General features: G+C 50.6%; 70 non-coding genes across 70 annotated transcripts; all 70 read left to right on the top strand.

The window, feature by feature from the left end:
- The first annotated feature begins 188 nt into the window (after nt 1-188).
- Nucleotides 189-307, top strand: LOC145083651 (5S ribosomal RNA). Its single transcript, XR_013698119.1, has one exon. It is a non-coding gene; the product is annotated as a 5S ribosomal RNA (ribosomal RNA).
- A 218-nt stretch (nt 308-525) lies between these two features.
- On the top strand, nt 526-644 carry LOC145081682 (5S ribosomal RNA). Its single transcript, XR_013696227.1, has one exon. It is a non-coding gene; the product is annotated as a 5S ribosomal RNA (ribosomal RNA).
- A 218-nt stretch (nt 645-862) lies between these two features.
- LOC145081683 (5S ribosomal RNA) lies at nt 863-981 on the top strand. The gene has a single exon (XR_013696228.1). It is a non-coding gene; the product is annotated as a 5S ribosomal RNA (ribosomal RNA).
- Nucleotides 982-1,199: 218 nt separating this feature from the next.
- Nucleotides 1,200-1,318, top strand: LOC145084971 (5S ribosomal RNA). The gene has a single exon (XR_013699391.1). It is a non-coding gene; the product is annotated as a 5S ribosomal RNA (ribosomal RNA).
- Nucleotides 1,319-1,536: 218 nt separating this feature from the next.
- LOC145083328 (5S ribosomal RNA) lies at nt 1,537-1,655 on the top strand. The gene has a single exon (XR_013697803.1). It is a non-coding gene; the product is annotated as a 5S ribosomal RNA (ribosomal RNA).
- A 218-nt stretch (nt 1,656-1,873) lies between these two features.
- LOC145081684 (5S ribosomal RNA) lies at nt 1,874-1,992 on the top strand. Its single transcript, XR_013696229.1, has one exon. It is a non-coding gene; the product is annotated as a 5S ribosomal RNA (ribosomal RNA).
- Nucleotides 1,993-2,210: 218 nt separating this feature from the next.
- LOC145083296 (5S ribosomal RNA) lies at nt 2,211-2,329 on the top strand. The gene has a single exon (XR_013697773.1). It is a non-coding gene; the product is annotated as a 5S ribosomal RNA (ribosomal RNA).
- Nucleotides 2,330-2,546: 217 nt separating this feature from the next.
- Nucleotides 2,547-2,665, top strand: LOC145081685 (5S ribosomal RNA). The gene has a single exon (XR_013696230.1). It is a non-coding gene; the product is annotated as a 5S ribosomal RNA (ribosomal RNA).
- A 218-nt stretch (nt 2,666-2,883) lies between these two features.
- Nucleotides 2,884-3,002, top strand: LOC145081686 (5S ribosomal RNA). The gene has a single exon (XR_013696231.1). It is a non-coding gene; the product is annotated as a 5S ribosomal RNA (ribosomal RNA).
- Nucleotides 3,003-3,220: 218 nt separating this feature from the next.
- LOC145081687 (5S ribosomal RNA) lies at nt 3,221-3,339 on the top strand. The gene has a single exon (XR_013696232.1). It is a non-coding gene; the product is annotated as a 5S ribosomal RNA (ribosomal RNA).
- Nucleotides 3,340-3,557: 218 nt separating this feature from the next.
- Nucleotides 3,558-3,676, top strand: LOC145081688 (5S ribosomal RNA). Its single transcript, XR_013696233.1, has one exon. It is a non-coding gene; the product is annotated as a 5S ribosomal RNA (ribosomal RNA).
- A 218-nt stretch (nt 3,677-3,894) lies between these two features.
- On the top strand, nt 3,895-4,013 carry LOC145084638 (5S ribosomal RNA). The gene has a single exon (XR_013699075.1). It is a non-coding gene; the product is annotated as a 5S ribosomal RNA (ribosomal RNA).
- Nucleotides 4,014-4,231: 218 nt separating this feature from the next.
- On the top strand, nt 4,232-4,350 carry LOC145081689 (5S ribosomal RNA). The gene has a single exon (XR_013696234.1). It is a non-coding gene; the product is annotated as a 5S ribosomal RNA (ribosomal RNA).
- Nucleotides 4,351-4,568: 218 nt separating this feature from the next.
- On the top strand, nt 4,569-4,687 carry LOC145081691 (5S ribosomal RNA). Its single transcript, XR_013696236.1, has one exon. It is a non-coding gene; the product is annotated as a 5S ribosomal RNA (ribosomal RNA).
- A 218-nt stretch (nt 4,688-4,905) lies between these two features.
- LOC145081692 (5S ribosomal RNA) lies at nt 4,906-5,024 on the top strand. Its single transcript, XR_013696237.1, has one exon. It is a non-coding gene; the product is annotated as a 5S ribosomal RNA (ribosomal RNA).
- A 218-nt stretch (nt 5,025-5,242) lies between these two features.
- LOC145081694 (5S ribosomal RNA) lies at nt 5,243-5,361 on the top strand. The gene has a single exon (XR_013696238.1). It is a non-coding gene; the product is annotated as a 5S ribosomal RNA (ribosomal RNA).
- A 218-nt stretch (nt 5,362-5,579) lies between these two features.
- On the top strand, nt 5,580-5,698 carry LOC145083933 (5S ribosomal RNA). Its single transcript, XR_013698394.1, has one exon. It is a non-coding gene; the product is annotated as a 5S ribosomal RNA (ribosomal RNA).
- A 216-nt stretch (nt 5,699-5,914) lies between these two features.
- On the top strand, nt 5,915-6,033 carry LOC145081695 (5S ribosomal RNA). Its single transcript, XR_013696239.1, has one exon. It is a non-coding gene; the product is annotated as a 5S ribosomal RNA (ribosomal RNA).
- A 219-nt stretch (nt 6,034-6,252) lies between these two features.
- On the top strand, nt 6,253-6,371 carry LOC145084646 (5S ribosomal RNA). Its single transcript, XR_013699083.1, has one exon. It is a non-coding gene; the product is annotated as a 5S ribosomal RNA (ribosomal RNA).
- A 218-nt stretch (nt 6,372-6,589) lies between these two features.
- Nucleotides 6,590-6,708, top strand: LOC145081696 (5S ribosomal RNA). Its single transcript, XR_013696240.1, has one exon. It is a non-coding gene; the product is annotated as a 5S ribosomal RNA (ribosomal RNA).
- A 218-nt stretch (nt 6,709-6,926) lies between these two features.
- Nucleotides 6,927-7,045, top strand: LOC145081698 (5S ribosomal RNA). Its single transcript, XR_013696242.1, has one exon. It is a non-coding gene; the product is annotated as a 5S ribosomal RNA (ribosomal RNA).
- Nucleotides 7,046-7,263: 218 nt separating this feature from the next.
- Nucleotides 7,264-7,382, top strand: LOC145083395 (5S ribosomal RNA). The gene has a single exon (XR_013697873.1). It is a non-coding gene; the product is annotated as a 5S ribosomal RNA (ribosomal RNA).
- Nucleotides 7,383-7,600: 218 nt separating this feature from the next.
- Nucleotides 7,601-7,719, top strand: LOC145081699 (5S ribosomal RNA). The gene has a single exon (XR_013696243.1). It is a non-coding gene; the product is annotated as a 5S ribosomal RNA (ribosomal RNA).
- Nucleotides 7,720-7,937: 218 nt separating this feature from the next.
- LOC145081700 (5S ribosomal RNA) lies at nt 7,938-8,056 on the top strand. Its single transcript, XR_013696244.1, has one exon. It is a non-coding gene; the product is annotated as a 5S ribosomal RNA (ribosomal RNA).
- A 218-nt stretch (nt 8,057-8,274) lies between these two features.
- On the top strand, nt 8,275-8,393 carry LOC145081701 (5S ribosomal RNA). Its single transcript, XR_013696245.1, has one exon. It is a non-coding gene; the product is annotated as a 5S ribosomal RNA (ribosomal RNA).
- Nucleotides 8,394-8,611: 218 nt separating this feature from the next.
- On the top strand, nt 8,612-8,730 carry LOC145081702 (5S ribosomal RNA). The gene has a single exon (XR_013696246.1). It is a non-coding gene; the product is annotated as a 5S ribosomal RNA (ribosomal RNA).
- Nucleotides 8,731-8,948: 218 nt separating this feature from the next.
- On the top strand, nt 8,949-9,067 carry LOC145081704 (5S ribosomal RNA). Its single transcript, XR_013696248.1, has one exon. It is a non-coding gene; the product is annotated as a 5S ribosomal RNA (ribosomal RNA).
- Nucleotides 9,068-9,285: 218 nt separating this feature from the next.
- Nucleotides 9,286-9,404, top strand: LOC145081705 (5S ribosomal RNA). Its single transcript, XR_013696249.1, has one exon. It is a non-coding gene; the product is annotated as a 5S ribosomal RNA (ribosomal RNA).
- Nucleotides 9,405-9,622: 218 nt separating this feature from the next.
- Nucleotides 9,623-9,741, top strand: LOC145083899 (5S ribosomal RNA). Its single transcript, XR_013698363.1, has one exon. It is a non-coding gene; the product is annotated as a 5S ribosomal RNA (ribosomal RNA).
- Nucleotides 9,742-9,959: 218 nt separating this feature from the next.
- On the top strand, nt 9,960-10,078 carry LOC145081706 (5S ribosomal RNA). Its single transcript, XR_013696250.1, has one exon. It is a non-coding gene; the product is annotated as a 5S ribosomal RNA (ribosomal RNA).
- A 218-nt stretch (nt 10,079-10,296) lies between these two features.
- LOC145083424 (5S ribosomal RNA) lies at nt 10,297-10,415 on the top strand. Its single transcript, XR_013697901.1, has one exon. It is a non-coding gene; the product is annotated as a 5S ribosomal RNA (ribosomal RNA).
- Nucleotides 10,416-10,632: 217 nt separating this feature from the next.
- On the top strand, nt 10,633-10,751 carry LOC145081707 (5S ribosomal RNA). Its single transcript, XR_013696251.1, has one exon. It is a non-coding gene; the product is annotated as a 5S ribosomal RNA (ribosomal RNA).
- Nucleotides 10,752-10,969: 218 nt separating this feature from the next.
- Nucleotides 10,970-11,088, top strand: LOC145081708 (5S ribosomal RNA). The gene has a single exon (XR_013696252.1). It is a non-coding gene; the product is annotated as a 5S ribosomal RNA (ribosomal RNA).
- A 218-nt stretch (nt 11,089-11,306) lies between these two features.
- Nucleotides 11,307-11,425, top strand: LOC145081710 (5S ribosomal RNA). The gene has a single exon (XR_013696253.1). It is a non-coding gene; the product is annotated as a 5S ribosomal RNA (ribosomal RNA).
- A 218-nt stretch (nt 11,426-11,643) lies between these two features.
- On the top strand, nt 11,644-11,762 carry LOC145081711 (5S ribosomal RNA). Its single transcript, XR_013696254.1, has one exon. It is a non-coding gene; the product is annotated as a 5S ribosomal RNA (ribosomal RNA).
- Nucleotides 11,763-11,980: 218 nt separating this feature from the next.
- LOC145081712 (5S ribosomal RNA) lies at nt 11,981-12,099 on the top strand. Its single transcript, XR_013696255.1, has one exon. It is a non-coding gene; the product is annotated as a 5S ribosomal RNA (ribosomal RNA).
- A 218-nt stretch (nt 12,100-12,317) lies between these two features.
- LOC145081713 (5S ribosomal RNA) lies at nt 12,318-12,436 on the top strand. Its single transcript, XR_013696256.1, has one exon. It is a non-coding gene; the product is annotated as a 5S ribosomal RNA (ribosomal RNA).
- A 218-nt stretch (nt 12,437-12,654) lies between these two features.
- On the top strand, nt 12,655-12,773 carry LOC145081714 (5S ribosomal RNA). The gene has a single exon (XR_013696257.1). It is a non-coding gene; the product is annotated as a 5S ribosomal RNA (ribosomal RNA).
- A 218-nt stretch (nt 12,774-12,991) lies between these two features.
- LOC145081716 (5S ribosomal RNA) lies at nt 12,992-13,110 on the top strand. Its single transcript, XR_013696259.1, has one exon. It is a non-coding gene; the product is annotated as a 5S ribosomal RNA (ribosomal RNA).
- Nucleotides 13,111-13,328: 218 nt separating this feature from the next.
- Nucleotides 13,329-13,447, top strand: LOC145081717 (5S ribosomal RNA). The gene has a single exon (XR_013696260.1). It is a non-coding gene; the product is annotated as a 5S ribosomal RNA (ribosomal RNA).
- Nucleotides 13,448-13,664: 217 nt separating this feature from the next.
- LOC145081718 (5S ribosomal RNA) lies at nt 13,665-13,783 on the top strand. The gene has a single exon (XR_013696261.1). It is a non-coding gene; the product is annotated as a 5S ribosomal RNA (ribosomal RNA).
- Nucleotides 13,784-14,001: 218 nt separating this feature from the next.
- LOC145081719 (5S ribosomal RNA) lies at nt 14,002-14,120 on the top strand. Its single transcript, XR_013696262.1, has one exon. It is a non-coding gene; the product is annotated as a 5S ribosomal RNA (ribosomal RNA).
- Nucleotides 14,121-14,338: 218 nt separating this feature from the next.
- LOC145081720 (5S ribosomal RNA) lies at nt 14,339-14,457 on the top strand. Its single transcript, XR_013696263.1, has one exon. It is a non-coding gene; the product is annotated as a 5S ribosomal RNA (ribosomal RNA).
- Nucleotides 14,458-14,675: 218 nt separating this feature from the next.
- On the top strand, nt 14,676-14,794 carry LOC145084530 (5S ribosomal RNA). The gene has a single exon (XR_013698973.1). It is a non-coding gene; the product is annotated as a 5S ribosomal RNA (ribosomal RNA).
- A 218-nt stretch (nt 14,795-15,012) lies between these two features.
- Nucleotides 15,013-15,131, top strand: LOC145081721 (5S ribosomal RNA). The gene has a single exon (XR_013696264.1). It is a non-coding gene; the product is annotated as a 5S ribosomal RNA (ribosomal RNA).
- A 217-nt stretch (nt 15,132-15,348) lies between these two features.
- LOC145083743 (5S ribosomal RNA) lies at nt 15,349-15,467 on the top strand. Its single transcript, XR_013698205.1, has one exon. It is a non-coding gene; the product is annotated as a 5S ribosomal RNA (ribosomal RNA).
- Nucleotides 15,468-15,685: 218 nt separating this feature from the next.
- Nucleotides 15,686-15,804, top strand: LOC145081722 (5S ribosomal RNA). The gene has a single exon (XR_013696265.1). It is a non-coding gene; the product is annotated as a 5S ribosomal RNA (ribosomal RNA).
- A 217-nt stretch (nt 15,805-16,021) lies between these two features.
- LOC145081723 (5S ribosomal RNA) lies at nt 16,022-16,140 on the top strand. Its single transcript, XR_013696266.1, has one exon. It is a non-coding gene; the product is annotated as a 5S ribosomal RNA (ribosomal RNA).
- Nucleotides 16,141-16,357: 217 nt separating this feature from the next.
- LOC145083747 (5S ribosomal RNA) lies at nt 16,358-16,476 on the top strand. Its single transcript, XR_013698208.1, has one exon. It is a non-coding gene; the product is annotated as a 5S ribosomal RNA (ribosomal RNA).
- Nucleotides 16,477-16,693: 217 nt separating this feature from the next.
- On the top strand, nt 16,694-16,812 carry LOC145081724 (5S ribosomal RNA). The gene has a single exon (XR_013696267.1). It is a non-coding gene; the product is annotated as a 5S ribosomal RNA (ribosomal RNA).
- Nucleotides 16,813-17,029: 217 nt separating this feature from the next.
- LOC145083384 (5S ribosomal RNA) lies at nt 17,030-17,148 on the top strand. The gene has a single exon (XR_013697860.1). It is a non-coding gene; the product is annotated as a 5S ribosomal RNA (ribosomal RNA).
- A 218-nt stretch (nt 17,149-17,366) lies between these two features.
- On the top strand, nt 17,367-17,485 carry LOC145081726 (5S ribosomal RNA). The gene has a single exon (XR_013696268.1). It is a non-coding gene; the product is annotated as a 5S ribosomal RNA (ribosomal RNA).
- Nucleotides 17,486-17,703: 218 nt separating this feature from the next.
- On the top strand, nt 17,704-17,822 carry LOC145081728 (5S ribosomal RNA). The gene has a single exon (XR_013696270.1). It is a non-coding gene; the product is annotated as a 5S ribosomal RNA (ribosomal RNA).
- A 218-nt stretch (nt 17,823-18,040) lies between these two features.
- LOC145084531 (5S ribosomal RNA) lies at nt 18,041-18,159 on the top strand. Its single transcript, XR_013698974.1, has one exon. It is a non-coding gene; the product is annotated as a 5S ribosomal RNA (ribosomal RNA).
- A 218-nt stretch (nt 18,160-18,377) lies between these two features.
- Nucleotides 18,378-18,496, top strand: LOC145081729 (5S ribosomal RNA). The gene has a single exon (XR_013696271.1). It is a non-coding gene; the product is annotated as a 5S ribosomal RNA (ribosomal RNA).
- Nucleotides 18,497-18,713: 217 nt separating this feature from the next.
- On the top strand, nt 18,714-18,832 carry LOC145083745 (5S ribosomal RNA). The gene has a single exon (XR_013698206.1). It is a non-coding gene; the product is annotated as a 5S ribosomal RNA (ribosomal RNA).
- A 218-nt stretch (nt 18,833-19,050) lies between these two features.
- On the top strand, nt 19,051-19,169 carry LOC145081730 (5S ribosomal RNA). Its single transcript, XR_013696272.1, has one exon. It is a non-coding gene; the product is annotated as a 5S ribosomal RNA (ribosomal RNA).
- Nucleotides 19,170-19,386: 217 nt separating this feature from the next.
- Nucleotides 19,387-19,505, top strand: LOC145081731 (5S ribosomal RNA). The gene has a single exon (XR_013696273.1). It is a non-coding gene; the product is annotated as a 5S ribosomal RNA (ribosomal RNA).
- A 217-nt stretch (nt 19,506-19,722) lies between these two features.
- LOC145083748 (5S ribosomal RNA) lies at nt 19,723-19,841 on the top strand. Its single transcript, XR_013698209.1, has one exon. It is a non-coding gene; the product is annotated as a 5S ribosomal RNA (ribosomal RNA).
- Nucleotides 19,842-20,058: 217 nt separating this feature from the next.
- Nucleotides 20,059-20,177, top strand: LOC145083446 (5S ribosomal RNA). The gene has a single exon (XR_013697922.1). It is a non-coding gene; the product is annotated as a 5S ribosomal RNA (ribosomal RNA).
- Nucleotides 20,178-20,394: 217 nt separating this feature from the next.
- On the top strand, nt 20,395-20,513 carry LOC145084798 (5S ribosomal RNA). Its single transcript, XR_013699227.1, has one exon. It is a non-coding gene; the product is annotated as a 5S ribosomal RNA (ribosomal RNA).
- Nucleotides 20,514-20,730: 217 nt separating this feature from the next.
- LOC145084532 (5S ribosomal RNA) lies at nt 20,731-20,849 on the top strand. The gene has a single exon (XR_013698975.1). It is a non-coding gene; the product is annotated as a 5S ribosomal RNA (ribosomal RNA).
- A 220-nt stretch (nt 20,850-21,069) lies between these two features.
- Nucleotides 21,070-21,188, top strand: LOC145083385 (5S ribosomal RNA). The gene has a single exon (XR_013697861.1). It is a non-coding gene; the product is annotated as a 5S ribosomal RNA (ribosomal RNA).
- Nucleotides 21,189-21,405: 217 nt separating this feature from the next.
- LOC145081732 (5S ribosomal RNA) lies at nt 21,406-21,524 on the top strand. Its single transcript, XR_013696274.1, has one exon. It is a non-coding gene; the product is annotated as a 5S ribosomal RNA (ribosomal RNA).
- A 218-nt stretch (nt 21,525-21,742) lies between these two features.
- LOC145081733 (5S ribosomal RNA) lies at nt 21,743-21,861 on the top strand. The gene has a single exon (XR_013696275.1). It is a non-coding gene; the product is annotated as a 5S ribosomal RNA (ribosomal RNA).
- Nucleotides 21,862-22,079: 218 nt separating this feature from the next.
- LOC145081734 (5S ribosomal RNA) lies at nt 22,080-22,198 on the top strand. Its single transcript, XR_013696276.1, has one exon. It is a non-coding gene; the product is annotated as a 5S ribosomal RNA (ribosomal RNA).
- A 217-nt stretch (nt 22,199-22,415) lies between these two features.
- On the top strand, nt 22,416-22,534 carry LOC145084799 (5S ribosomal RNA). The gene has a single exon (XR_013699228.1). It is a non-coding gene; the product is annotated as a 5S ribosomal RNA (ribosomal RNA).
- Nucleotides 22,535-22,752: 218 nt separating this feature from the next.
- LOC145084583 (5S ribosomal RNA) lies at nt 22,753-22,871 on the top strand. Its single transcript, XR_013699024.1, has one exon. It is a non-coding gene; the product is annotated as a 5S ribosomal RNA (ribosomal RNA).
- Nucleotides 22,872-23,088: 217 nt separating this feature from the next.
- On the top strand, nt 23,089-23,207 carry LOC145084801 (5S ribosomal RNA). Its single transcript, XR_013699230.1, has one exon. It is a non-coding gene; the product is annotated as a 5S ribosomal RNA (ribosomal RNA).
- A 217-nt stretch (nt 23,208-23,424) lies between these two features.
- LOC145084533 (5S ribosomal RNA) lies at nt 23,425-23,543 on the top strand. Its single transcript, XR_013698976.1, has one exon. It is a non-coding gene; the product is annotated as a 5S ribosomal RNA (ribosomal RNA).
- The last annotated feature ends 94 nt before the right edge of the window (nt 23,544-23,637 follow it).

A 23,637-nucleotide genomic window follows, 5' to 3' on the forward strand; every position in this document is an offset into this window, starting at 1 on the left:
GTTTTAGGTGCGTTTTTTTTTTCTTTCTTGCTATGTCTATGCTCGGGCGGCATCCGCTTCATCGTTGATTGTTTCCGCGTTTCCCGAACGGAGCCGATCCCTCACGTGGGTCCCACGCCTCGCGTACGAAAGCAAACGACGTTCTGCGTCTTGTAAGACATAAAAACAATAAGCATGGATAGTATTTCGGTTGCGATCATACCAGCACTAATGCACCGGATCCCATCAGAACTCCGCAGTTAAGCGTGCTTGGGCGAGAGTAGTACTAGGATGGGTGACCCCCTGGGAAGTCCTCGTGTTGCACCCCCTTTTTCGTTGCCCGTTTGCGTTTTTTTAGGTTTTAGGTGCGTTTTTTTTTTCTTTCTTGCTATGTCTATGCTCGGGCGGCATCCGGTTCATCGTTGATTGTTTCCGCGTTTCCCGAACGGAGCCGATCCCTCACGTGGGTCCCACGCCTCGCGTTCGAAAGCAAACGACGTTCTGCGTCTTGTAAGACATAAAAACAATAAGCATGGATAGTATTTCGGGTGCGATCATACCAGCACTAATGCACCGGATCCCATCAGAACTCCGCAGTTAAGCGTGCTTGGGCGAGAGTAGTACTAGGATGGGTGACCCCCTGGGAAGTCCTCGTGTTGCACCCCCTTTTTCGTTGCCCGTTTTCGTTTTTTTAGGTTTTAGGTGCGTTTTTTTTTTCTTTCTTGCTATGTCTATGCTCGGGCGGCATCCGGTTCATCGTTGATTGTTTCCGCGTTTCCCGAACGGAGCCGATCCCTCACGTGGGTCCCACGCCTCGCGTACGAAAGCAAACGACGTTCTGCATCTTGTAAGACATAAAAACAATAAGCATGGATAGTATTTCGGGTGCGATCATACCAGCACTAATGCACCGGATCCCATCAGAACTCCGCAGTTAAGCGTGCTTGGGCGAGAGTAGTACTAGGATGGGTGACCCCCTGGGAAGTCCTCGTGTTGCACCCCCTTTTTCGTTGCCCGTTTGCGTTTTTTTAGGTTTTAGGTGCGTTTTTTTTTTCTTTCTTGCTATGTCTATGCTCGGGCGGCATCCGATTCATCGTTGATTGTTTCCGCGCTTCCCGAACGGAGCCGATCCCTCACGTGGGTCCCACGCTTCGCGTACGAAAGCAAACGACGTTCTGCGTCTTGTAAGACATAAAAACAATAAGCATGGATAGTATTTCGGGTGCGATCATACCAGCACTAGTGCACCGGATCCCATCAGAACTCCGCAGTTAAGCGTTCTTGGGCGAGAGTAGTACTAGGATGGGTGACCCCCTGGGAAGTCCTCGTGTTGCACCCCCTTTTTCGTTGCCCGTTTGCGTTTTTTTAGGTTTTAGGTGCGTTTTTTTTTTCTTTCTTGCTATGTCTATGCTCGGGCGGCATCCGGTTCATCGTTGATTGTTTCCGCGTTTCCCGAACGGAGCCGATCCCTCACGTGGGTCCCACGCCTCGCGTTCGAAAGCAAACGACGTTCTGCGTCTTGTAAGACATAAAAACAATAAGCATGGATAGTATTTCGGGTGCGATCATACCAGCACTAATGCACTGGATCCCATCAGAACTCCGCAGTTAAGCGTGCTTGGGCGAGAGTAGTACTAGGATGGGTGACCCCCTGGGAAGTCCTCGTGTTGCACCCCCTTTTTCGTTGCCCGTTTGCGTTTTTTTAGGTTTTAGGTGCGTTTTTTTTTTCTTTCTTGCTATGTCTATGCTCGGGCGGCATCCGGTTCATCGTTGATTGTTTCCGCGTTTCCCGAACGGAGCCGATCCCTCACGTGGGTCCCACGCCTCGCGTACGAAAGCAAACGACGTTCTGCGTCTTGTAAGACATAAAAACAATAAGCATGGATAGTATTTCGGGTGCGATCATACCAGCACTAATGCACCGGATCCCATCAGAACTCCGCAGTTAAGCGTGCTTGGGCGAGAGTAGTACTAGGATGGGTGACCCCCTGGGAAGTCCTCGTGTTGCACCCCCTTTTTCGTTGCCCGTTTGCGTTTTTTTAGGTTTTAGGTGCGTTTTTTTTTTCTTTCTTGCTATGTCTATGCTCGGGCGGCATCCGGTTCATCGTTGATTGTTTCCGCGTTTCCCGAACGGAGCCGATCCCTCACGTGGGTCCCACGCCTCGCGTACGAAAGCAAACGACGTTCTGCGTCTTGTAAGACATAAAAACAATAAGCATGGATAGTATTTCGGGTGCGATCATACCAGCACTACTGCACCGGATCCCATCAGAACTCCGCAGTTAAGCGTGCTTGGGCGAGAGTAGTACTAGGATGGGTGACCCCCTGGGAAGTCCTCGTGTTGCACCCCCTTTTTCGTTGCCCGTTTGCGTTTTTTTAGGTTTTAGGTGCGTTTTTTTTTCTTTCTTGCTATGTCTATGCTCGGGCGGCATCCGCTTCATCGTTGATTGTTTCCGCGTTTCCCGAACGGAGCCGATCCCTCACGTGGGTCCCACGCCTCGCGTACGAAAGCAAACGACGTTCTGCGTCTTGTAAGACATAAAAACAATAAGCATGGATAGTATTTCGGGTGCGATCATACCAGCACTAATGCACCGGATCCCATCAGAACTCCGCAGTTAAGCGTGCTTGGGCGAGAGTAGTACTAGGATGGGTGACCCCCTGGGAAGTCCTCGTGTTGCACCCCCTTTTTCGTTGCCCGTTTGCGTTTTTTTAGGTTTTAGGTGCGTTTTTTTTTTCTTTCTTGCTATGTCTATGCTCGGGCGGCATCCGGTTCATCGTTGATTGTTTCCGCGTTTCCCGAACGGAGCCGATCCCTCACGTGGGTCCCACGCCTCGCGTTCGAAAGCAAACGACGTTCTGCGTCTTGTAAGACATAAAAACAATAAGCATGGATAGTATTTCGGGTGCGATCATACCAGCACTAATGCACCGGATCCCATCAGAACTCCGCAGTTAAGCGTGCTTGGGCGAGAGTAGTACTAGGATGGGTGACCCCCTGGGAAGTCCTCGTGTTGCACCCCCTTTTTCGTTGCCCGTTTGCGTTTTTTTAGGTTTTAGGTGCGTTTTTTTTTTCTTTCTTGCTATGTCTATGCTCGGGCGGCATCCGGTTCATCGTTGATTGTTTCCGCGTTTCCCGAACGGAGCCGATCCCTCACGTGGGTCCCACGCCTCGCGTTCGAAAGCAAACGACGTTCTGCGTCTTGTAAGACATAAAAACAATAAGCATGGATAGTATTTCGGGTGCGATCATACCAGCACTAATGCACCGGATCCCATCAGAACTCCGCAGTTAAGCGTGCTTGGGCGAGAGTAGTACTAGGATGGGTGACCCCCTGGGAAGTCCTCGTGTTGCACCCCATTTTTCGTTGCCCGTTTGCGTTTTTTTAGGTTTTAGGTGCGTTTTTTTTTTCTTTCTTGCTATGTCTATGCTCGGGCGGCATCCGGTTCATCGTTGATTGTTTCCGCGTTTCCCGAACGGAGCCGATCCCTCACGTGGGTCCCACGCCTCGCGTACGAAAGCAAACGACGTTCTGCGTCTTGTAAGACATAAAAACAATAAGCATGGATAGTATTTCGGGTGCGATCATACCAGCACTAATGCACCGGATCCCATCAGAACTCCGCAGTTAAGCGTGCTTGGGCGAGAGTAGTACTAGGATGGGTGACCCCCTGGGAAGTCCTCGTGTTGCACCCCCTTTTTCGTTGCCCGTTTGCGTTTTTTTAGGTTTTAGGTGCGTTTTTTTTTTCTTTCTTGCTATGTCTATGCTCGGGCGGCATCCGGTTCATCGTTGATTGTTTCCGCGTTTCCCGAACGGATCCGATCCCTCACGTGGGTCCCACGCCTCGCGTTCGAAAGCAAACGACGTTCTGCGTCTTGTAAGACATAAAAACAATAAGCATGGATAATATTTCGGGTGCGATCATACCAGCACTAATGCACCGGATCCAATCAGAACTCCGCAGTTAAGCGTGCTTGGGCGAGAGTAGTACTAGGATGGGTGACCCCCTGGGAAGTCCTCGTGTTGCACCCCCTTTTTCGTTGCCCGTTTGCGTTTTTTTAGGTTTTAGGTGCGTTTTTTTTTTCTTTCTTGCTATGTCTATGCTCGGGCGGCATCCGGTTCATCGTTGATTGTTTCCGCGTTTCCCGAACGGAGCCGATCCCTCACGTGGGTCCCACGCCTCGCGTTCGAAAGCAAACGACGTTCTGCGTCTTGTAAGACATAAAAACAATAAGCATGGATAGTATTTCGGGTGCGATCATACCAGCACTAATGCACCGGATCCCATCAGAACTCCGCAGTTAAGCGTGCTTGGGCGAGAGTAGTACTAGGATGGGTGACCCCCTGGGAAGTCCTCGTGTTGCACCCCCTTTTTCGTTGCCCGTTTGCGTTTTTTTAGGTTTTAGGTGCGTTTTTTTTTTCTTTCTTGCTATGTCTATGCTCGGGCGGCATCCGGTTCATCGTTGATTGTTTCCGCGTTTCCTGAACGGAGCCGATCCCTCACGTGGGTCCCACGCCTCGCGTACGAAAGCAAACGACGTTCTGCGTCTTGTAAGACATAAAAACAATAAGCATGGATAGTATTTCGGGTGCGATCATACCAGCACTAATGCACCGGATCCCATCAGAACTCCGCAGTTAAGCGTGCTTGGGCGAGAGTAGTACTAGGATGGGTGACCCCCTGGGAAGTCCTCGTGTTGCACCCCCTTTTTCGTTGCCCGTTTGCGTTTTTTTAGGTTTTAGGTGCGTTTTTTTTTTCTTTCTTGCTATGTCTATGCTCGGGCGGCATCCGGTTCATCGTTGATTGTTTCCGCGTTTCCCGAACGGAGCCGATCCCTCACGTGGGTCCCACGCCTCGCGTTCGAAAGCAAACGACGTTCTGCGTCTTGTAAGACATAAAAACAATAAGCATGGATAGTATTTCGGGTGCGATCATACCAGCACTAATGCACCGGATCCCATCAGAACTCCGCAGTTAAGCGTGCTTGGGCGAGAGTAGTACTAGGATGGGTGACCCCCTGGGAAGTCCTCGTGTTGCACCCCCTTTTTCGTTGCCCGTTTGCGTTTTTTTAGGTTTTAGGTGCGTTTTTTTTTTCTTTCTTGCTATGTCTATGCTCGGGCGGCATCCGGTTCATCGTTGATTGTTTCCGCGTTTCCCGAACGGAGCCGATCCCTCACGTGGGTCCCACGCCTCGCGTACGAAAGCAAACGACGTTCTGCGTCTTGTAAGACATAAAAACAATAAGCATGGATAGTATTTCGGGTGCGATCATACCAGCACTAATGCACCGGATCCCATCAGAACTCCGCAGTTAAGCGTGCTTGGGCGAGAGTAGTACTAGGATGGGTGACCCCCTGGGAAGTCCTCGTGTTGCACCCCCTTTTTCGTTGCCCGTTTGCGTTTTTTTAGGTTTTAGGTGCGTTTTTTTTTTCTTTCTTGCTATGTCTATGCTCGGGCGGCATCCGGTTCATCGTTGATTGTTTCCGCGTTTCCCGAACGGAGCCGATCCCTCACGTGGGTCCCACGCCTCGCGTACGAAAGCAAACGACGTTCTGCGTCTTGTAAGACATAAAAACAATAAGCATGGATAGTATTTCGGGTGCGATCATACCAGCACTAATGCACCGGATCCCATCAGAACTCCGCAGTTAAGCGTGCTTGGGCGAGAGTAGTACTAGGATGGGTGACCCCCTGGGAAGTCCTCGTGTTGCACCACCTTTTTCGTTGCCCGTTTGCGTTTTTTTAGGTTTTAGGTGCGTTTTTTTTCTTTCTTGCTATGTCTATGCTCGGGCGGCATCCGGTTCATCGTTGATTGTTTCCGCGTTTCCCGAACGGAGCCGATCCCTCACGTGGGTCCCACGCCTCGCGTACGAAAGCAAACGACGTTCTGCGTCTTGTAAGACATAAAAACAATAAGCATGGATAGTATTTCGGGTGCGATCATACCAGCACTAATGCACCGGATCCCATCAGAACTCCGCAGTTAAGCGTGCTTGGGCGAGAGTAGTACTAGGATGGGTGACCCCCTGGGAAGTCCTCGTGTTGCACCCCCTTTTTCGTTGCCCGTTTGCGTTTTTTTAGGTTTTAGGTGCGTTTTTTTTTTTCTTTCTTGCTATGTCTATGCTCGGGCGGCATCCGGTTCATCGTTGATTGTTTCCGCGTTTCCCGAACGGAGCCGATCCCTCACGTGGGTCCCACGCCTCGCGTACGAAAGCAAACGACGTTCTGCGTCTTGTAAGACATAAAAACAATAAGCATGGATAGTATTTCGGGTGCGATCATACCAGCACTAATGCACCGGATCCCATCAGAACTCCGCAGTTAAGCGTGCTTGGGCGAGAGTAGTAATAGGATGGGTGACCCCCTGGGAAGTCCTCGTGTTGCACCCCCTTTTTCGTTGCCCGTTTGCGTTTTTTTAGGTTTTAGGTGCGTTTTTTTTTTCTTTCTTGCTATGTCTATGCTCGGGCGGCATCCGGTTCATCGTTGATTGTTTCCGCGTTTCCCGAACGGAGCCGATCCCTCACGTGGGTCCCACGCCTCGCGTTCGAAAGCAAACGACGTTCTGCGTCTTGTAAGACATAAAAACAATAAGCATGGATAGTATTTCGGGTGCGATCATACCAGCACTAATGCACCGGATCCCATCAGAACTCCGCAGTTAAGCGTGCTTGGGCGAGAGTAGTACTAGGATGGGTGACCCCCTGGGAAGTCCTCGTGTTGCACCCCCTTTTTCGTTGCCCGTTTGCGTTTTTTTAGGTTTTAGGTGCGTTTTTTTTTTCTTTCTTGCTATGTCTATGCTCGGGCGGCATCCGGTTCATCGTTGATTGTTTCCGCGTTTCCCGAACGGAGCCGATCCCTCACGTGGGTCCCACGCCTCGCGTACGAAAGCAAACGACGTTCTGCGTCTTGTAAGACATAAAAACAATAAGCATGGATAGTATTTCGGGTGCGATCATACCAGCACTAATGCACCGGATCCCATCAGAACTCCGCAGTTAAGCGTGCTTGGGCGAGAGTAGTACTAGGATGGGTGACCCCCTGGGAAGTCCTCGTGTTGCACCCCCTTTTTCGTTGCCCGTTTGCGTTTTTTTAGGTTTTAGGTGCGTTTTTTTTTTCTTTCTTGCTATGTCTATGCTCGGGCGGCATCCGGTTCATCGTTGATTGTTTCCGCGTTTCCCGAACGGAGCCGATCCCTCACGTGGGTCCCACGCCTCGCGTACGGAAGCAAACGACGTTCTGCGTCTTGTAAGACATAAAAACAATAAGCATGGATAGTATTTCGGGTGCGATCATACCAGCACTAATTCACCGGATCCCATCAGAACTCCGCAGTTAAGCGTGCTTGGGCGAGAGTAGTACTAGGATGGGTGACCCCCTGGGAAGTCCTCGTGTTGCACCCCCTTTTTCGTTGCCCGTTTGCGTTTTTTTAGGTTTTAGGTGCGTTTTTTTTTTCTTTCTTGCTATGTCTATGCTCGGGCGGCATCCGGTTCATCGTTGATTGTTTCCGCGTTTCCCGAACGGAGCCGATCCCTCACGTGGGTCCCACGCCTCGCGTACGAAAGCAAACGACGTTCTGCGTCTTGTAAGACATAAAAACAATAAGCATGGATAGTATTTCGGGTGCGATCATACCAGCACTAATGCACCGGATCCCATCAGAACTCCGCAGTTAAGCGTGCTTGGGCGAGAGTAGTACTAGGATGGGTGACCCCCTGGGAAGTCCTCGTGTTGCACCCCCTTTTTCGTTGCCCGTTTGCGTTTTTTTAGGTTTTAGGTGCGTTTTTTTTTTCTTTCTTGCTATGTCTATGCTCGGGCGGCATCCGGTTCATCGTTGATTGTTTCCGCGTTTCCCGAACGGAGCCGATCCCTCACGTGGGTCCCACGCCTCGCGTACGAAAGCAAACGACGTTCTGCGTCTTGTAAGACATAAAAACAATAAGCATGGATAGTATTTCGGGTGCGATCATACCAGCACTAATGCACCGGATCCCATCAGAACTCCGCAGTTAAGCGTGCTTGGGCGAGAGTAGTACTAGGATGGGTGACCCCCTGGGAAGTCCTCGTGTTGCACCCCCTTTTTCGTTGCCCGTTTGCGTTTTTTTAGGTTTTAGGTGCGTTTTTTTTTTCTTTCTTGCTATGTCTATGCTCGGGCGGCATCCGGTTCATCGTTGATTGTTTCCGCGTTTCCCGAACGGAGCCGATCCCTCACGTGGGTCCCACGCCTCGCGTTCGAAAGCAAACGACGTTCTGCGTCTTGTAAGACATAAAAACAATAAGCATGGATAGTATTTCGGGTGCGATCATACCAGCACTAATGCACCGGATCCCATCAGAACTCCGCAGTTAAGCGTGCTTGGGCGAGAGTAGTACTAGGATGGGTGACCCCCTGGGAAGTCCTCGTGTTGCACCCCCTTTTTCGTTGCCCGTTTGCGTTTTTTTAGGTTTTAGGTGCGTTTTTTTTTTCTTTCTTGCTATGTCTATGCTCGGGCGGCATCCGGTTCATCGTTGATTGTTTCCGCGTTTCCCGAACGGAGCCGATCCCTCACGTGGGTCCCACGCCTCGCGTACGAAAGCAAACGACGTTCTGCGTCTTGTAAGACATAAAAACAATAAGCATGGATAGTATTTCGGGTGCGATCATACCAGCACTAATGCACCGGATCCCATCAGAACTCCGCAGTTAAGCGTGCTTGGGCGAGAGTAGTACTAGGATGGGTGACCCCCTGGGAAGTCCTCGTGTTGCACCCCCTTTTTCGTTGCCCGTTTGCGTTTTTTTAGGTTTTAGGTGCGTTTTTTTTTTCTTTCTTGCTATGTCTATGCTCGGGCGGCATCCGGTTCATCGTTGATTGTTTCCGCGTTTCCCGAACGGAGCCGATCCCTCACGTGGGTCCCACGCCTCGCGTACGAAAGCAAACGACGTTCTGCGTCTTGTAAGACATAAAAACAATAAGCATGGATAGTATTTCGGGTGCGATCATACCAGCACTAATGCACCGGATCCCATCAGAACTCCGCAGTTAAGCGTGCTTGGGCGAGAGTAGTACTAGGATGGGTGACCCCCTGGGAAGTCCTCGTGTTGCACCCCCTTTTTCGTTGCCCGTTTGCGTTTTTTTAGGTTTTAGGTGCGTTTTTTTTTTCTTTCTTGCTATGTCTATGCTCGGGCGGCATCCGGTTCATCGTTGATTGTTTCCGCGTTTCCCGAACGGAGCCGATCCCTCACGTGGGTCCCACGCCTCGCGTTCGAAAGCAAACGACGTTCTGCGTCTTGTAAGACATAAAAACAATAAGCATGGATAGTATTTCGGGTGCGATCATACCAGCACTAATGCACCGGATCCCATCAGAACTCCGCAGTTAAGCGTGCTTGGGCGAGAGTAGTACTAGGATGGGTGACCCCCTGGGAAGTCCTCGTGTTGCACCCCCTTTTTCGTTGCCCGTTTGCGTTTTTTTAGGTTTTAGGTGCGTTTTTTTTTTCTTTCTTGCTATGTCTATGCTCGGGCGGCATCCGGTTCATCGTTGATTGTTTCCGCGTTTCCCGAACGGAGCCGATCCCTCACGTGGGTCCCACGCCTCGCGTACGAAAGCAAACGACGTTCTGCGTCTTGTAAGACATAAAAACAATAAGCATGGATAGTATTTCGGGTGCGATCATACCAGCACTAATGCATCGGATCCCATCAGAACTCCGCAGTTAAGCGTGCTTGGGCGAGAGTAGTACTAGGATGGGTGACCCCCTGGGAAGTCCTCGTGTTGCACCCCCTTTTTCGTTGCCCGTTTGCGTTTTTTTAGGTTTTAGGTGCGTTTTTTTTTTCTTTCTTGCTATGTCTATGCTCGGGCGGCATCCGGTTCATCGTTGATTGTTTCCGCGTTTCCCGAACGGAGCCGATCCCTCACGTGGGTCCCACGCCTCGCGTTCGAAAGCAAACGACGTTCTGCGTCTTGTAAGACATAAAAACAATAAGCATGGATAGTATTTCGGGTGCGATCATACCAGCACTAATGCACCGGATCCCATCAGAACTCCGCAGTTAAGCGTGCTTGGGCGAGAGTAGTACTAGGATGGGTGACCCCCTGGGAAGTCCTCGTGTTGCACCCCCTTTTTCGTTGCCCGTTTGCGTTTTTTTAGGTTTTAGGTGCGTTTTTTTTTTCTTTCTTGCTATGTCTATGCTCGGGCGGCATCCGGTTCATCGTTGATTGTTTCCGCGTTTCCCGAACGGAGCCGATCCCTCACGTGGGTCCCACGCCTCGCGTACGAAAGCAAACGACGTTCTGCGTCTTGTAAGACATAAAAACAATAAGCATGGATAGTATTTCTGGTGCGATCATACCAGCACTAATGCACCGGATCCCATCAGAACTCCGCAGTTAAGCGTGCTTGGGCGAGAGTAGTACTAGGATGGGTGACCCCCTGGGAAGTCCTCGTGTTGCACCCCCTTTTTCGTTGCCCGTTTGCGTTTTTTTAGGTTTTAGGTGCGTTTTTTTTTCTTTCTTGCTATGTCTATGCTCGGGCGGCATCCGGTTCATCGTTGATTGTTTCCGCGTTTCCCGAACGGAGCCGATCCCTCACGTGGGTCCCACGCCTCGCGTACGAAAGCAAACGACGTTCTGCGTCTTGTAAGACATAAAAACAATAAGCATGGATAGTATTTCGGGTGCGATCATACCAGCACTAATGCACCGGATCCCATCAGAACTCCGCAGTTAAGCGTGCTTGGGCGAGAGTAGTACTAGGATGGGTGACCCCCTGGGAAGTCCTCGTGTTGCACCCCCTTTTTCGTTGCCCGTTTGCGTTTTTTTAGGTTTTAGGTGCGTTTTTTTTTTCTTTCTTGCTATGTCTATGCTCGGGCGGCATCCGGTTCATCGTTGATTGTTTCCGCGTTTCCCGAACGGAGCCGATCCCTCACGTGGGTCCCACGCCTCGCGTTCGAAAGCAAACGACGTTCTGCGTCTTGTAAGACATAAAAACAATAAGCATGGATAGTATTTCGGGTGCGATCATACCAGCACTAATGCACCGGATCCCATCAGAACTCCGCAGTTAAGCGTGCTTGGGCGAGAGTAGTACTAGGATGGGTGACCCCCTGGGAAGTCCTCGTGTTGCACCCCCTTTTTCGTTGCCCGTTTGCGTTTTTTTAGGTTTTAGGTGCGTTTTTTTTTTCTTTCTTGCTATGTCTATGCTCGGGCGGCATCCGGTTCATCGTTGATTGTTTCCGCGTTTCCCGAACGGAGCCGATCCCTCACGTGGGTCCCACGCCTCGCGTTCGAAAGCAAACGACGTTCTGCGTCTTGTAAGACATAAAAACAATAAGCATGGATAGTATTTCGGGTGCGATCATACCAGCACTAATGCACCGGATCCCATCAGAACTCCGCAGTTAAGCGTGCTTGGGCGAGAGTAGTACTAGGATGGGTGACCCCCTGGGAAGTCCTCGTGTTGCACCCCCTTTTTCGTTGCCCGTTTGCGTTTTTTTAGGTTTTAGGTGCGTTTTTTTTTTCTTTCTTGCTATGTCTATGCTCGGGCGGCATCCGGTTCATCGTTGATTGTTTCCGCGTTTCCCGAACGGAGCCGATCTCTCACGTGGGTCCCACGCCTCGCGTACGAAAGCAAACGACGTTCTGCGTCTTGTAAGACATAAAAACAATAAGCATGGATAGTATTTCGGGTGCGATCATACCAGCACTAATGCACCGGATCCCATCAGAACTCCGCAGTTAAGCGTGCTTGGGCGAGAGTAGTACTAGGATGGGTGACCCCCTGGGAAGTCCTCGTGTTGCACCCCCTTTTTCGTTGCCCGTTTGCGTTTTTTTAGGTTTTAGGTGCGTTTTTTTTTTCTTTCTTGCTATGTCTATGCTCGGGCGGCATCCGGTTCATCGTTGATTGTTTCCGCGTTTCCCGAACGGAGCCGATCCCTCACGTGGGTCCCACGCCTCGCGTACGAAAGCAAACGACGTTCTGCGTCTTGTAAGACATAAAAACAATAAGCATGGATAGTATTTCGGGTGCGATCATACCAGCACTAATGCACCGGATCCCATCAGAACTCCGCAGTTAAGCGTGCTTGGGCGAGAGTAGTACTAGGATGGGTGACCCCCTGGGAAGTCCTCGTGTTGCACCCCCTTTTTCGTTGCCCGTTTGCGTTTTTTTAGGTTTTAGGTGCGTTTTTTTTTTCTTTCTTGCTATGTCTATGCTCGGGCGGCATCCGGTTCATCGTTGATTGTTTCCGCGTTTCCCGAACGGAGCCGATCCCTCACGTGGGTCCCACGCCTCGCGTTCGAAAGCAAACGACGTTCTGCGTCTTGTAAGACATAAAAACAATAAGCATGGATAGTATTTCGGGTGCGATCATACCAGCACTAATGCACCGGATCCCATCAGAACTCCGCAGTTAAGCGTGCTTGGGCGAGAGTAGTACTAGGATGGGTGACCCCCTGGGAAGTCCTCGTGTTGCACCCCCTTTTTCGTTGCCCGTTTGCGTTTTTTTAGGTTTTAGGTGCGTTTTTTTTTTCTTTCTTGCTATGTCTATGCTCGGGCGGCATCCGGTTCATCGTTGATTGTTTCCGCGTTTCCCGAACGGAGCCGATCCCTCACGTGGGTCCCACGCCTCGCGTACGAAAGCAAACGACGTTCTGCGTCTTGTAAGACATAAAAACAATAAGCATGGATAGTATTTCGGGTGCGATCATACCAGCACTAATGCACCGGATCCCATCAGAACTCCGCAGTTAAGCGTGCTTGGGCGAGAGTAGTACTAGGATGGGTGACCCCCTGGGAAGTCCTCGTGTTGCACCCCCTTTTTCGTTGCCCGTTTGCGTTTTTTTAGGTTTTAGGTGCGTTTTTTTTTTCTTTCTTGCTATGTCTATGCTCGGGCGGCATCCGGTTCATCGTTGATTGTTTCCGCGTTTCCCGAACGGAGCCGATCCCTCACGTGGGTCCCACGCCTCGCGTTCGAAAGCAAACGACGTTCTGCGTCTTGTAAGACATAAAAACAATAAGCATGGATAGTATTTCGGGTGCGATCATACCAGCACTAATGCACCGGATCCCATCAGAACTCCGCAGTTAAGCGTGCTTGGGCGAGAGTAGTACTAGGATGGGTGACCCCCTGGGAAGTCCTCGTGTTGCACCCCCTTTTTCGTTGCCCGTTTGCGTTTTTTTAGGTTTTAGGTGCGTTTTTTTTTTCTTTCTTGCTATGTCTATGCTCGGGCGGCATCCGGTTCATCGTTGATTGTTTCCGCGTTTCCCGAACGGAGCCGATCCCTCACGTGGGTCCCACGCCTCGCGTACGAAAGCAAACGACGTTCTGCGTCTTGTAAGACATAAAAACAATAAGCATGGATAGTATTTCGGGTGCGATCATACCAGCACTAATGCACCGGATCCCATCAGAACTCCGCAGTTAAGCGTGCTTGGGCGAGAGTAGTACTAGGATGGGTGACCCCCTGGGAAGTCCTCGTGTTGCACCCCCTTTTTCGTTGCCCGTTTGCGTTTTTTTAGGTTTTAGGTGCGTTTTTTTTTCTTTCTTGCTATGTCTATGCTCGGGCGGCATCCGGTTCATCGTTGATTGTTTCCGCGTTTCCCGAACGGAGCCGATCCCTCACGTGGGTCCCACGCCTCGCGTACGAAAGCAAACGACGTTCTGCGTCTTGTAAGACATAAAAACAATAAGCATGGATAGTATTTCGGGTGCGATCATACCAGCACTAATGCACCGGATCCCATCAGAACTCCGCAGTTAAGCGTGCTTGGGCGAGAGTAGTACTAGGATGGGTGACCCCCTGGGAAGTCCTCGTGTTGCACCCCCTTTTTCGTTGCCCGTTTGCGTTTTTTTAGGTTTTAGGTGCGTTTTTTTTTTCTTTCTTGCTATGTCTATGCTCGGGCGGCATCCGGTTCATCGTTGATTGTTTCCGCGTTTCCCGAACGGAGCCGATCCCTCACGTGGGTCCCACGCCTCGCGTTCGAAAGCAAACGACGTTCTGCGTCTTGTAAGACATAAAAACAATAAGCATGGATAGTATTTCGGGTGCGATCATACCAGCACTAATGCACCGGATCCCATCAGAACTCCGCAGTTAAGCGTGCTTGGGCGAGAGTAGTACTAGGATGGGTGACCCCCTGGGAAGTCCTCGTGTTGCACCCCCTTTTTCGTTGCCCGTTTGCGTTTTTTTAGGTTTTAGGTGCGTTTTTTTTTTCTTTCTTGCTATGTCTATGCTCGGGCGGCATCCGGTTCATCGTTGATTGTTTCCGCGTTTCCCGAACGGAGCCGATCCCTCACGTGGGTCCCACGCCTCGCGTACGAAAGCAAACGACGTTCTGCATCTTGTAAGACATAAAAACAATAAGCATGGATAGTATTTCGGGTGCGATCATACCAGCACTAATGCACCGGATCCCATCAGAACTCCGCAGTTAAGCGTGCTTGGGCGAGAGTAGTACTAGGATGGGTGACCCCCTGGGAAGTCCTCGTGTTGCACCCCCTTTTTCGTTGCCCGTTTGCGTTTTTTTAGGTTTTAGGTGCGTTTTTTTTTTCTTTCTTGCTATGTCTATGCTCGGGCGGCATCCGGTTCATCGTTGATTGTTTCCGCGTTTCCCGAACGGAGCCGATCCCTCACGTGGGTCCCACGCCTCGCGTTCGAAAGCAAACGACGTTCTGCGTCTTGTAAGACATAAAAACAATAAGCATGGATAGTATTTCGGGTGCGATCATACCAGCACTAATGCACCGGATCCCATCAGAAATCCGCAGTTAAGCGTGCTTGGGCGAGAGTAGTACTAGGATGGGTGACCCCCTGGGAAGTCCTCGTGTTGCACCCCCTTTTTCGTTGCCCGTTTGCGTTTTTTTAGGTTTTAGGTGCGTTTTTTTTTTCTTTCTTGCTATGTCTATGCTCGGGCGGCATCCGGTTCATCGTTGATTGTTTCCGCGTTTCCCGAACGGAGCCGATCCCTCACGTGGGTCCCACGCCTCGCGTACGAAAGCAAACGGCGTTCTGCGTCTTGTAAGACATAAAAACAATAAGCATGGATAGTATTTCGGGTGCGATCATACCAGCACTAATGCACCGGATCCCATCAGAACTCCGCAGTTAAGCGTGCTTGGGCGAGAGTAGTACTAGGATGGGTGACCCCCTGGGAAGTCCTCGTGTTGCACCCCCTTTTTCGTTGCCCGTTTGCGTTTTTTTAGGTTTTAGGTGCGTTTTTTTTTCTTTCTTGCTATGTCTATGCTCGGGCGGCATCCGGTTCATCGTTGATTGTTTCCGCGTTTCCCGAACGGAGCCGATCCCTCACGTGGGTCCCACGCCTCGCGTACGAAAGCAAACGACGTTCTGCGTCTTGTAAGACATAAAAACAATAAGCATGGATAGTATTTCGGGTGCGATCATACCAGCACTAATGCACCGGATCCCATCAGAACTCCGCAGTTAAGCGTGCTTGGGCGAGAGTAGTACTAGGATGGGTGACCCCCTGGGAAGTCCTCGGGTTGCACCCCCTTTTTCGTTGCCCGTTTGCGTTTTTTTAGGTTTTAGGTGCGTTTTTTTTTTCTTTCTTGCTATGTCTATGCTCGGGCGGCATCCGGTTCATCGTTGATTGTTTCCGCGTTTCCCGAACGGAGCCGATCCCTCACGTGGGTCCCACGCCTCGCGTTCGAAAGCAAACGACGTTCTGCGTCTTGTAAGACATAAAAACAATAAGCATGGATAGTATTTCGGGTGCGATCATACCAGCACTAATGCACCGGATCCCATCAGAACTCCGCAGTTAAGCGTGCTTGGGCGAGAGTAGTACTAGGATGGGTGACCCCCTGGGAAGTCCTCGTGTTGCACCCCCTTTTTCGTTGCCCGTTTGCGTTTTTTTAGGTTTTAGGTGCGTTTTTTTTTCTTTCTTGCTATGTCTATGCTCGGGCGGCATCCGGTTCATCGTTGATTGTTTCCGCGTTTCCCGAACGGAGCCGATCCCTCACGTGGGTCCCACGCCTCGCGTTCGAAAGCAAACGACGTTCTGCGTCTTGTAAGACATAAAAACAATAAGCATGGATAGTATTTCGGGTGCGATCATACCAGCACTAATGCACCGGATCCCATCAGAACTCCGCAGTTAAGCGTGCTTGGGCGAGAGTAGTACTAGGATGGGTGACCCCCTGGGAAGTCCTCGTGTTGCACCCCCTTTTTCGTTGCCCGTTTGCGTTTTTTTAGGTTTTAGGTGCGTTTTTTTTTCTTTCTTGCTATGTCTATGCTCGGGCGGCATCCGGTTCATCGTTGATTGTTTCCGCGTTTCCCGAACGGAGCCGATCCCTCACGTGGGTCCCACGCCTCGCGTTCGAAAGCAAACGACGTTCTGCGTCTTGTAAGACATAAAAACAATAAGCATGGATAGTATTTCGGGTGCGATCATACCAGCACTAATGCACCGGATCCCATCAGAACTCCGCAGTTAAGCGTGCTTGGGCGAGAGTAGTACTAGGATGGGTGACCCCGAGGGAAGTCCTCGTGTTGCACCCCCTTTTTCGTTGCCCGTTTGCGTTTTTTTAGGTTTTAGGTGCGTTTTTTTTTCTTTCTTGCTATGTCTATGCTCGGGCGGCATCCGGTTCATCGTTGATTGTTTCCGCGTTTCCCGAACGGAGCCGATCCCTCACGTGGGTCCCACGCCTCGCGTACGAAAGCAAACGACGTTCTGCGTCTTGTAAGACATAAAAACAATAAGCATGGATAGTATTTCGGGTGCGATCATACCAGCACTAATGCACCGGATCCCATCAGAACTCCGCAGTTAAGCGTGCTTGGGCGAGAGTAGTACTAGGATGGGTGACCCCCTGGGAAGTCCTCGTGTTGCACCCCCTTTTTCGTTGCCCGTTTGCGTTTTTTTAGGTTTTAGGTGCGTTTTTTTTTCTTTCTTGCTATGTCTATGCTCGGGCGGCATCCGGTTCATCGTTGATTGTTTCCGCGTTTCCCGAACGGAGCCGATCCCTCACGTGGGTCCCACGCCTCGCGTACGAAAGCAAACGACGTTCTGCGTCTTGTAAGACATAAAAACAATAAGCATGGATAGTATTTCGGGTGCGATCATACCAGCACTAATGCACCGGATCCCATCAGAACTCCGCAGTTAAGCGTGCTTGGGCGAGAGTAGTACTAGGATGGGTGACCCCCTAGGAAGTCCTCGTGTTGCACCCCCTTTTTCGTTGCCCGTTTGCGTTTTTTTAGGTTTTAGGTGCGTTTTTTTTTTCTTTCTTGCTATGTCTATGCTCGGGCGGCATCCGGTTCATCGTTGATTGTTTCCGCGTTTCCCGAACGGAGCCGATCCCTCACGTGGGTCCCACGCCTCGCGTTCGAAAGCAAACGACGTTCTGCGTCTTGTAAGACATAAAAACAATAAGCATGGATAGTATTTCGGGTGCGATCATACCAGCACTAATGCACCGGATCCCATCAGAACTCCGCAGTTAAGCGTGCTTGGGCGAGAGTAGTACTAGGATGGGTGACCCCCTGGGAAGTCCTCGTGTTGCACCCCCTTTTTCGTTGCCCGTTTGCGTTTTTTTAGGTTTTAGGTGCGTTTTTTTTTTCTTTCTTGCTATGTCTATGCTCGGGCGGCATCCGGTTCATCGTTGATTGTTTCCGCGTTTCCCGAACGGAGCCGATCCCTCACGTGGGTCCCACGCCTCGCGTACGAAAGCAAACGACGTTCTGCATCTTGTAAGACATAAAAACAATAAGCATGGATAGTATTTCGGGTGCGATCATACCAGCACTAATGCACCGGATCCCATCAGAACTCCGCAGTTAAGCGTGCTTGGGCGAGAGTAGTACTAGGATGGGTGACCCCCTGGGAAGTCCTCGTGTTGCACCCCCTTTTTCGTTGCCCGTTTGCGTTTTTTTAGGTTTTAGGTGCGTTTTTTTTTTCTTTCTTGCTATGTCTATGCTCGGGCGGCATCCGGTTCATCGTTGATTGTTTCCGCGTTTCCCGAACGGAGCCGATCCCTCACGTGGGTCCCACGCCTCGCGTTCGAAAGCAAACGACGTTCTGCGTCTTGTAAGACATAAAAACAATAAGCATGGATAGTATTTCGGGTGCGATCATACCAGCACTAATGCACCGGATCCCATCAGAAATCCGCAGTTAAGCGTGCTTGGGCGAGAGTAGTACTAGGATGGGTGACCCCCTGGGAAGTCCTCGTGTTGCACCCCCTTTTTCGTTGCCCGTTTGCGTTTTTTTAGGTTTTAGGTGCGTTTTTTTTTTCTTTCTTGCTATGTCTATGCTCGGGCGGCATCCGGTTCATCGTTGATTGTTTCCGCGTTTCCCGAACGGAGCCGATCCCTCACGTGGGTCCCACGCCTCGCGTACGAAAGCAAACGACGTTCTGCGTCTTGTAAGACATAAAAACAATAAGCATGGATAGTATTTCGGGTGCGATCATACCAGCACTAATGCACCGGATCCCATCAGAACTCCGCAGTTAAGCGTGCTTGGGCGAGAGTAGTACTAGGATGGGTGACCCCCTGGGAAGTCCTCGTGTTGCACCCCCTTTTTCGTTGCCCGTTTGCGTTTTTTTAGGTTTTAGGTGCGTTTTTTTTTCTTTCTTGCTATGTCTATGCTCGGGCGGCATCCGGTTCATCGTTGATTGTTTCCGCGTTTCCCGAACGGAGCCGATCCCTCACGTGGGTCCCACGCCTCGCGTACGAAAGCAAACGACGTTCTGCGTCTTGTAAGACATAAAAACAATAAGCATGGATAGTATTTCGGGTGCGATCATACCAGCACTAATGCACCGGATCCCATCAGAACTCCGCAGTTAAGCGTGCTTGGGCGAGAGTAGTACTAGGATGGGTGACCCCCTGGGAAGTCCTCGGGTTGCACCCCCTTTTTCGTTGCCCGTTTGCGTTTTTTTAGGTTTTAGGTGCGTTTTTTTTTTCTTTCTTGCTATGTCTATGCTCGGGCGGCATCCGGTTCATCGTTGATTGTTTCCGCGTTTCCCGAACGGAGCCGATCCCTCACGTGGGTCCCACGCCTCGCGTTCGAAAGCAAACGACGTTCTGCGTCTTGTAAGACATAAAAACAATAAGCATGGATAGTATTTCGGGTGCGATCATACCAGCACTAATGCACCGGATCCCATCAGAACTCCGCAGTTAAGCGTGCTTGGGCGAGAGTAGTACTAGGATGGGTGACCCCCTGGGAAGTCCTCGTGTTGCACCCCCTTTTTCGTTGCCCGTTTGCGTTTTTTTAGGTTTTAGGTGCGTTTTTTTTTCTTTCTTGCTATGTCTATGCTCGGGCGGCATCCGGTTCATCGTTGATTGTTTCCGCGTTTCCCGAACGGAGCCGATCCCTCACGTGGGTCCCACGCCTCGCGTTCGAAAGCAAACGACGTTCTGCGTCTTGTAAGACATAAAAACAATAAGCATGGATAGTATTTCGGGTGCGATCATACCAGCACTAATGCACCGGATCCCATCAGAACTCCGCAGTTAAGCGTGCTTGGGCGAGAGTAGTACTAGGATGGGTGACCCCCTGGGAAGTCCTCGTGTTGCACCCCCTTTTTCGTTGCCCGTTTGCGTTTTTTTAGGTTTTAGGTGCGTTTTTTTTTCTTTCTTGCTATGTCTATGCTCGGGCGGCATCCGGTTCATCGTTGATTGTTTCCGCGTTTCCCGAACGGAGCCGATCCCTCACGTGGGTCCCACGCCTCGCGTTCGAAAGCAAACGACGTTCTGCGTCTTGTAAGACATAAAAACAATAAGCATGGATAGTATTTCGGGTGCGATCATACCAGCACTAATGCACCGGATCCCATCAGAACTCCGCAGTTAAGCGTGCTTGGGCGAGAGTAGTACTAGGATGGGTGACCCCGAGGGAAGTCCTCGTGTTGCACCCCCTTTTTCGTTGCCCGTTTGCGTTTTTTTAGGTTTTAGGTGCGTTTTTTTTTCTTTCTTGCTATGTCTATGCTCGGGCGGCATCCGGTTCATCGTTGATTGTTTCCGCGTTTCCCGAACGGAGCCGATCCCTCATGTGGGTCCCACGCCTCGCGTTCGAAAGCAAACGACGTTCTGCGTCTTGTAAGACATAAAAACAATAAGCATGGATAGTATTTCGGGTGCGATCATACTAGCACTAATGCACCGGATCCCATCAGAACTCCGCAGTTAAGCGTGCTTGGGCGAGAGTAGTACTAGGATGGGTGACCCCCTGGGAAGTCCTCGTGTTGCACCCCCTTTTTCGTTGCCCGTTTGCGTTTTTTTAGGTTTTAGGTGCGTTTTTTTTTCTTTCTTGCTATGTCTATGCTCGGGCGGCATCCGGTTCATCGTTGATTGTTTCCGCGTTTCCCGAACGGAGCCGATCCCTCACGTGGGTCCCACGCCTCGCGTTCGAAAGCAAACGACGTTCTGCGTCTTGTAAGACATAAAAACAATAAGCATGGATAGTATTTCGGGTGCGATCATACCAGCACTAATGCACCGGATCCCATCAGAACTCCGCAGTTAAGCGTGCTTGGGCGAGAGTAGTACTAGGATGGGTGACCCCCTGGGAAGTCCTCGTGTTTCACCCCCTTTTTCGTTGCCCGTTTGCGTTTTTTTAGGTTTTAGGTGCTTTTTTTTTTCTTTCTTGCTATGTCTATGCTCGGGCGGCATCCGGTTCATCGTTGATTGTTTCCGCGTTTCCCGAACGGAGCCGATCCCTCACGTGGGTCCCACGCCTCGCGTACGAAAGCAAACGACGTTCTGCGTCTTGTAAGACATAAAAACAATAAGCATGGATAGTATTTCGGGTGCGATCATACCAGCACTAATGCACCGGATCCCATCAGAAATCCGCAGTTAAGCGTGCTTGGGCGAGAGTAGTACTAGGATGGGTGACCCCCTGGGAAGTCCTCGTGTTGCACCCCCTTTTTCGTTGCCCGTTTGCGTTTTTTTAGGTTTTAGGTGCGTTTTTTTTTTTTCTTTCTTGCTATGTCTATGCTCGGGCGGCATCCGGTTCATCGTTGATTGTTTCCGCGTTTCCCGAACGGAGCCGATCCCTCACGTGGGTCCCACGCCTCGCGTACGAAAGCAAACGACGTTCTGCGTCTTGTAAGACATAAAAACAATAAGCATGGATAGTATTTCGGGTGCGATCATACCAGCACTAATGCACCGGATCCCATCAGAACTCCGCAGTTAAGCGTGCTTGGGCGAGAGTAGTACTAGGATGGGTGACCCCCTAGGAAGTCCTCGTGTTGCACCCCCTTTTTCGTTGCCCGTTTGCGTTTTTTTAGGTTTTAGGTGCGTTTTTTTTTCTTTCTTGCTATGTCTATGCTCGGGCGGCATCCGGTTCATCGTTGATTGTTTCCGCGTTTCCCGAACGGAGCCGATCCCTCACGTGGGTCCCACGCCTCGCGTACGAAAGCAAACGACGTTCTGCGTCTTGTAAGACATAAAAACAATAAGCATGGATAGTATTTCGGGTGCGATCATACCAGCACTAATGCACCGGATCCCATCAGAACTCCGCAGTTAAGCGTGCTTGGGCGAGAGTAGTACTAGGATGGGTGACCCCCTGGGAAGTCCTCGTGTTGCACCCCCTTTTTCGTTGCCCGTTTGCGTTTTTTTAGGTTTTAGGTGCGTTTTTTTTTTCTTTCTTGCTATGTCTATGCTCGGGCGGCATCCGGTTCATCGTTGATTGTTTCCGCGTTTCCCGAACGGAGCCGATCCCTCACGTGGGTCCCACGCCTCGCGTTCGAAAGCAAACGACGTTCTGCGTCTTGTAAGACATAAAAACAATAAGCATGGATAGTATTTCGGGTGCGATCATACCAGCACTAATGCACCGGATCCCATCAGAACTCCGCAGTTAAGCGTGCTTGGGCGAGAGTAGTACTAGGATGGGTGACCCCCTGGGAAGTCCTCGTGTTGCACCCCCTTTTTCGTTGCCCGTTTGCGTTTTTTTAGGTTTTAGGTGCGTTTTTTTTTTCTTTCTTGCTATGTCTATGCTCGGGCGGCATCCGGTTCATCGTTGATTGTTTCCGCGTTTCCCGAACGGAGCCGATCCCTCACGTGGGTCCCACGCCTCGCGTTCGAAAGCAAACGACGTTCTGCGTCTTGTAAGACATAAAAACAATAAGCATGGATAGTATTTCGGGTGCGATCATACCAGCACTAATGCACCGGATCCCATCAGAACTCCGCAGTTAAGCGTGCTTGGGCGAGAGTAGTACTAGGATGGGTGACCCCCTGGGAAGTCCTCGTGTTGCACCCCCTTTTTCGTTGCCCGTTTGCGTTTTTTTAGGTTTTAGGTGCGTTTTTTTTTCTTTCTTGCTATGTCTATGCTCGGGCGGCATCCGGTTCATCGTTGATTGTTTCCGCGTTTCCCGAACGGAGCCGATCCCTCACGTGGGTCCCACGCCTCGCGTTCGAAAGCAAACGACGTTCTGCGTCTTGTAAGACATAAAAACAATAAGCATGGATAGTATTTCGGGTGCGATCATACCAGCACTAATGCACCGGATCCCATCAGAACTCCGCAGTTAAGCGTGCTTGGGCGAGAGTAGTACTAGGATGGGTGACCCCCTGGGAAGTCCTCGTGTTTCACCCCCTTTTTCGTTGCCCGTTTGCGTTTTTTTAGGTTTTAGGTGCGTTTTTTTTATCTTTCTTGCTATGTCTATGCTCGGGCGGCATCCGGTTCATCGTTGATTGTTTCCGCGTTTCCCGAACGGAGCCGATCCCTCACGTGGGTCCCACGCCTCGCGTACGAAAGCAAACGACGTTCTGCGTCTTGTAAGACATAAAAACAATAAGCATGGATAGTATTTCGGGTGCGATCATACCAGCACTAATGCACCGGATCCCATCAGAACTCCGCAATTAAGCGTGCTTGGGCGAGAGTAGTACTAGGATGGGTGACCCCCTGGGAAGTCCTCGTGTTGCACCCCATTTTTCGTTGCCCGTTTGCGTTTTTTTAGGTTTTAGGTGCGTTTTTTTTTCTTTCTTGCTATGTCTATGCTCGGGCGGCATCCGGTTCATCGTTGATTGTTTCCGCGTTTCCCGAACGGAGCCGATCCCTCACGTGGGTCCCACGCCTCGCGTACGAAAGCAAACGACGTTCTGCGTCTTGTAAGACATAAAAACAATAAGCATGGATAGTATTTCGGGTGCGATCATACCAGCACTAATGCACCGGATCCCATCAGAACTCCGCAGTTAAGCGTGCTTGGGCGAGAGTAGTACTAGGATGGGTGACCCCCTGGGAAGTCCTCGTGTTTCACCCCCTTTTTCGTTGCCCGTTTGCGTTTTTTTAGGTTTTAGGTGCTTTTTTTTTTCTTTCTTGCTATGTCTATGCTCGGGCGGCATCCGGTTCATCGTTGATTGTTTCCGCGTTTCCCGAACGGAGCCGATCCCTCACGTGGGTCCCACGCCTCGCGTACGAAAGCAAACGACGTTCTGCGTCTTGTAAGACATAAAAACAATAAGCATGGATAGTATTTCGGGTGCGATCATACCAGCACTAATGCACCGGATCCCATCAGAAATCCGCAGTTAAGCGTGCTTGGGCGAGAGTAGTACTAGGATGGGTGACCCCCTGGGAAGTCCTCGTGTTGCACCCCCTTTTTCGTTGCCCGTTTGCGTTTTTTTAGGTTTTAGGTGCGTTTTTTTTTTTTTCTTTCTTGCTATGTCTATGCTCGGGCGGCATCCGGTTCA

Source organism: Lactuca serriola, chromosome 1 (assembly GCF_051521515.1).
Source record: "Lactuca serriola cultivar US96UC23 chromosome 1, Lser_US96UC23_V15, whole genome shotgun sequence".
NCBI classification, from domain to species: domain Eukaryota; kingdom Viridiplantae; phylum Streptophyta; class Magnoliopsida; order Asterales; family Asteraceae; genus Lactuca; species Lactuca serriola.